This window comes from Benincasa hispida, chromosome 7 (assembly GCF_027475165.1).
Source record: "Benincasa hispida cultivar pf3 chromosome 7, pf3_genome.v1.1, whole genome shotgun sequence".
In the NCBI taxonomy this organism is placed as follows: domain Eukaryota; kingdom Viridiplantae; phylum Streptophyta; class Magnoliopsida; order Cucurbitales; family Cucurbitaceae; genus Benincasa; species Benincasa hispida.
Window position 1 is genome coordinate 19,348,082 of NC_143484.1, and position 5,990 is coordinate 19,354,071.

Here is a 5,990-nt window from a genome sequence, read left to right on the forward strand (position 1 = left end):
GAGCAACAAGTTTTCTCAGTAGAATCCAAGTGTAAACCCTATTGAGTTTCCTGGCAAGTCCAAGGTCGAACTCAGGGACTAAGGAAAATGGTATGCGGTGATAATTTTTAATAGACTTTGCGGTAACCAATAAATCAAATAGTTGTTTTTGGTTATTGTTTGCAGTATAAAATAAATGTATGCAGCGGAGTTGAGAAAAGATTGATTCTACGGTAGATATACTAAGTATGCGAAGGAACAGGTTGAGAAGGTCTTTAGCTAGTGTTACCCGAGAATGCGTCAGACTATACGATCATGCTATACTCATGCGACAGAAAATCATTTTCCAATGAAAATGCGATGCTCCTAGTTCTAGGATGCATGTGATGAATGTGATAATGTCCATAGAGCTTATTTCTAAGTCTCTACTTTTTTTCCTATGCGATGATGCAAGATGCACACAAAGACAAGGTGACCGCACACAATCATAGCCTATCTCTAGGATGCATATGATGTGTTAATAGCAAACAGTGCTTATTCCTAAGCTTCTATCTCTTGATTATGCATTCTAATCTGACTCTCCCGAGCCTAGATTCTAACCTGACTTTTTCAAACATAGATTCTGTCCTTAGACTACCCTTTCGAGTATCTCTAATGGACGAATGATGCATACATAATACAAGATAATCGCATAGAATGAAGATCCCTAGTTATGCTAGCTAAGTGCTTCTCAAACCATTTGACAAATTTAGCTACTCATGCATAATAAACAAAGAGTGAATAGATATAAAGAAGTAAATTCCATTTCTATAGATAATTTTAAGTACAAAATGACAATGGAAGATAAGGATAGAGAGCCTGGTAGCAATCCCTTGCTTCCCAAGGCTTTTATACTGTCAACTCTATTCTATTCAAAAGATATTCCAGTTTCCACAAAAGCGTCTCTCTGATCTCGATGCTTCCGACACTCTTCCAAGTTCACCGAAACGATCTCTCGGCACAATCTCGCTTCTCTCGCTTCCGCCTTAAATAAAAGAAAATATAAGAACGAGGCTACTTCTAACTATGGTGAAAATTGTCTAACCGTCGAACTCGACGAACGAACCCATTCTTTGAAGGTTGCCTTCGGTATTTATAGAGCTTTGGGGTGAAAGGCTTCTTCTCTCTTATGATTGCACTAATGGGATGAAATTAATTCTCTGTCTGATGCGTCGAATATTTGTCATCGAAAAGTTGAATGTACTTGCTATAATAGTTCGTTAGCGGCTTGTCAACTTAATTCGGACTCGACCGTCATCAGCTTTCTGTCCCATCGTGATTTATTATGCTTTCCACCCAGATGCGCCCACTAAGTTGTGCCAGCTTTATGCGGCAATCCTTCTTGAGCAGATATTTGCGTGCACAAATCACCACAAAGCCTTGCGGTAACGTTGCGCTCAGCCGTTGTCTTGTGATTGCATTTTCCGCATTGCATCAATGCATATTCTACATAAAAATACAAAAGTTAACTGTTTTCATGCGATGAACGCTTACAACCGAAATGTCATGAACTTAATGCTTTTGTGACATAATCCTATATATTTTATCAATGCAAACCTACATTGTTTAATAACTCAATACTGTAATAACGTGCATTTCTGCCTGTTATCATTAGTCTAGGCTTCGCATCTTTTTTGGTCATCAAATATCTTATCGTCGAGTGGTCTATGTGGATTATCAATTTTGACCCCAACAAGTAATGTCTGAATTTTTCAATCGCAAAAATTACTGCTAAAAGTTCCTTCTCGGTGGTGGTGTAATTCGTCTGTATAGAGTTTAATGTTCTGCTAGCATATGCGATGGGGTGTAACATTGTCTTTACTTTTTGTGCCAAGACTGCCCCCATCACATATCCACTAGCATCGCACATCAACTCGAATGGCTTTGACCAATCGAGTGCGATCAGAATTGGCGCTGTAGTCAAAGCGTCCTTTAGTGTTTTGAATGCGGTGAGGCAGTGTGAATCAAAATCAAAAGGTCTATCAGCTTCCAACAATGCATTCAACGGTCAAGCAATTTTGGAGAAGTCCTTCATAAATCTTCTATAAAACCCCGCGTGTCCTAAGAAACTCCTCCAAGCTTTCACATTTGCTGGAGGTGTAAGTTTTTCTATAGCTTCAATTTTTACTTTATCCACCTCTAGCCCATCCATTAATTCCTTTTTTGACCATAAAATGACACTTTTCCCAGTTTAACACTAGATTGGTTTCTTTACATCTTTTTCAATATTCTCCAGGTTTTGCAGACAGATTTCATATGTTTTCCCATAGACTGAGAAATCATCCATAAAAATTTCAGCTGAGTCTTCAAGGTACTCGGAGAAGATTGCCATCACACACCTTTGAAACATACTAGGCATATTGCATAGTCCAAAAGGCATGCGACGAAAGGCGAATATTCCATATGGACATGTGAACATGGTTTAACCATTTGATGATTTCTTTTTTAACAACCTCTTTCATCGCAGGGTTCAGTTTGTGTTGAGGTTCTATCGAGCCTTTCTGGTTTTCTTCAAGCCGAATTCGATGCATGCAATCTTTGTGGGTGTTAACTGTCCTACATTCAATCTTTTGAAGATTGAAAGGGCCATTAAGTTATGTTTGCCCCAAGATCGCATAATGCTTGACCAATATAGATTCCTCCTATTAAGCAGGGTATTGTGAAACTGCCTGGGTCACGCATCTTTTGTGGGATTATAGTATTTGATTCTTGTGTCAATGCCACCGTGGTGAATCTTCCCGTGCTTCTCCTCTTCGAGACATTGTCCTTAAAAAATTTGGCATACACTAGCATCTGCTCTATCGCTTTTATGAATAGAATATTGATGTGCAATTGTTTCAATATTTCCAGGAAGCGATGATACTGACCTTCATCATTTTGTTTCTTTTTCAGTTTTTGAGGAAATGAAGGTAGTTGTACTTTCAATGTTTCATAGTCTAGAGTCTTAGAGGTGATCGCATCTTCTTGTTCCATAGTCTCGGACTCATTTGACTCAGTTTGCGATAAATGTTTCTTTGATTCAATCGCAGGTTGCTCCTTTGACTCAGTCTTGCTAGGCTCCTTCCTGACTTCTATCGCCGTCTTTCCACTTCTTAAGGTGACTGCTTGGCATTGTTCTTTCCCTATATTCCCTAGATTTCATGGAAACTCAGTTGAGCTAGGCAATCTCCCTTGGGGTCTGTTCTTTAACTCTCCCACAATTTGTCCTATTTGAATTTCCAAATTGCGGATGGATGTAGCTTGGTTTTGATGGACTGTTTCATTCTTTTTGATATATTGCTTCAACAACTTTTCCAAGGATGATGAGGATGGTGTTTGAGAGCTGCTAGCTTGATGTTGTTGTTGTCCATTAGTTCTACGGAAAAATCCTAGCAGTCCTTCCCTCTGAGCCACAGACTGACTGGCTTTCTATTAGTTGTTCTTCTAAGAAAAAATAGGGTGATTTTGCCACCCCAGGTTGTAAGTGTTTGAAAAAGCTATGTTTTTTATAAAGTAGATTGATTGAGGATTTTGTGGACATTCCTAAAAAGAATGCGATTCTTCACATAGATCATAGCTAGTGCTTGTTTTCTCTATCACATTGACTTGCCCATTTCGAGTTCCTGAATTTTTTATTGCGATGCCTTGCAACAATTTATCATCGTATTCATCTGATTTTGTAATGATGCAATGGCACCATTACTCGCATTACCTTCTCTAGACTTAGTTCTTTGATTGCTTTCTTGCCAATCTTCATGGTTTTTCGAGATGCGATCAAGAATATTCTTTGCTTCGTCATATGTTTTGTCCAACAGACCTTCTACTGCTGCCGCATTGGTAGCTGTCTGCGATGAAGAATTGAGTCCATGATAGAAAATCTTCATTTTGAGGCAATCCAGTAATCCATTGTGTGGGCAGTCTCGTACTAGTCTCTTGAATCGCGCCCATGTGTCACTGAGTGATTCATCTTCTTCTTGTTCAAAATTGGTGATCAATTTTCTCCTTCTGGCATTCTCTATGGGAGGGAAATACTTCTTCATAAACTTCTCCACAACTTGCTCCCATGAAGTTATCTCTCTTAGTTCGAGAGAGTAAGCCCATTTTCTTGCTTTATCGCATAGTGAAAATGGAAATAACATGAGTCGAACCTCTTTTGGGGAAATATTAGGGAACACAAAAGTATTATAAATTTCATTGAAGCTTCGTAAATGGGCCTGCACATCTTCACCATGCCGTCCTCCGAACTGTCTTGCTGTTTGTATCATTTGTAACATTACTGGCTTCATCTCGAACCTTGATCCATCCAATGTTGGTCTCATGATTCCTAGGGAGAAATTATATAAATTTTGTGACGCATAGTCCCAGATGGGTCAATTGCGATCATTTTCCAGTAGGATAGGATTTTTCATTATGTTGTTTTCATTTGCTACTCATTCCTCGGGTTGTTTAGCCATTCTGTGAACTCTTCCTTGTCGTTTACGTCTGTTTCTCTTTCTTTTGTGAAAGGTTTTTTTCGATCTATGGGTCGTATTTGAGCTCAATAGTATGTCCTTCGCTCATGCGATGCTTGCCTCTTCCTTCACAGGTGAAATGGCAATACAATAAAGGTCGAAAGCTGAAAAGATCAAAGAGGTTTAATGATACCACAATCTACACCGTAATCCCCGAAAACGGCGCCAAAAAATTGATGCGTTGGTTTATCATGAGATAATGTGTGGATGTGATGATCATACAAGTTTTCCTAACAAAGCCCAAGTATAAGCTTTCTTAGGGTCCTGGTAAGTCCAAGATCGAACACAGGGATTACTAAATAGATATGCAATGGACTCTCTGATTCTATTGCGGTTGTGATAAAGAAGTAGATGGTGATTTAATTTAGATTTTCTAATATGATGGAATTAAACGAGAGTGATGAAAGGGTGGTATTATAACAAGTATGCGATGAAGTGGTTGAGAAGAGATTTAGCTAACATTTCTTAAGATTTTGTACAAGTCACGCGATCAGGCTATACACAAACATTAAGCACTACATTTCTCAATGCATAATGACACAATTCCTATTTCTAGGATGCATGCGATGTGTCTGGGATGTAGCCGAGAACTTATTTTTAAGTCTATACTCTTGCTTATGCGATCTAATCCGACTCTCTCAAGCCTAGATTCTTTCGTTAAACTACTCTCTCAAGTACTCCAAATAATGAATGACACATACATAAGACAAGATGATCGCATGAAGTGCATAGCTTAAGTCATGCTAGCTAAATACTTCTCAACCCATTCACAAATTTAGTTACTCATGCATGGTATGGAAAGATTGAGCATAAATTGAAATGAAGTTTCTTTTTTACAAAAAAAAATGTTGAGTACAAAACAATAAATGGAGTGAGAAATATCAAGCAAGGTAAGCAATGTCTTGCTGCCCGTGGCCTTTTACACTACTCTTATCACTGCAACTCTTTTCCGATTTGTAGAATCTTGCTCTCGTAAGGGTTGGATTTCTCTCCTTCGTTCTGTTTTCTGACAGTCTCTCAACCTCTCTAAAAATTAATTTCTTTTCAAGGATTCCCTTTCCTCGACTTCGCCTCGCCTCCTTGCTCTCTCTTCTGGTTTGGTAACATTGGGCATTTCTAGATTTCAAGATGAAACAGCTCTTCTCACTAATGATTGCAAAGATGGGCAGCATTAATTTCCATACTCTGTTGCGCCGTCTGAAAGTCACCGGCAGTTCAATGTATTTACAAGGTATGGTCTTTAACGATCGTCAACTCTATTTCAGAATTGACCATTATTAGCTTTACGTCCCATCATGTTTTATCATGTTGTCGCCTTTATGTAAGGTCTTTATGCGATCGCTTTTGAGGTACTTCTTGCGATCGCAAACTCGAGTGTGCCATCACATTGTATCCTTGGATCACAATTTCATATGCGCCATCACATTATACCTGCACAGAAATAGGAAAATTAGCTGCTTTTATGCGATGAGCATTAGCGAT

General features: G+C 38.8%; 1 non-coding gene across 1 annotated transcript; it reads left to right on the top strand.

Annotated features, from left to right (window-relative positions):
* The first annotated feature begins 3,897 nt into the window (after window positions 1-3,897).
* On the top strand, window positions 3,898-4,004 carry LOC120069675 (small nucleolar RNA R71). Its single transcript, XR_005479628.2, has one exon. It is a non-coding gene; the product is annotated as a small nucleolar RNA R71 (small nucleolar RNA).
* Window positions 4,005-5,990: the final 1,986 nt, after the last annotated feature.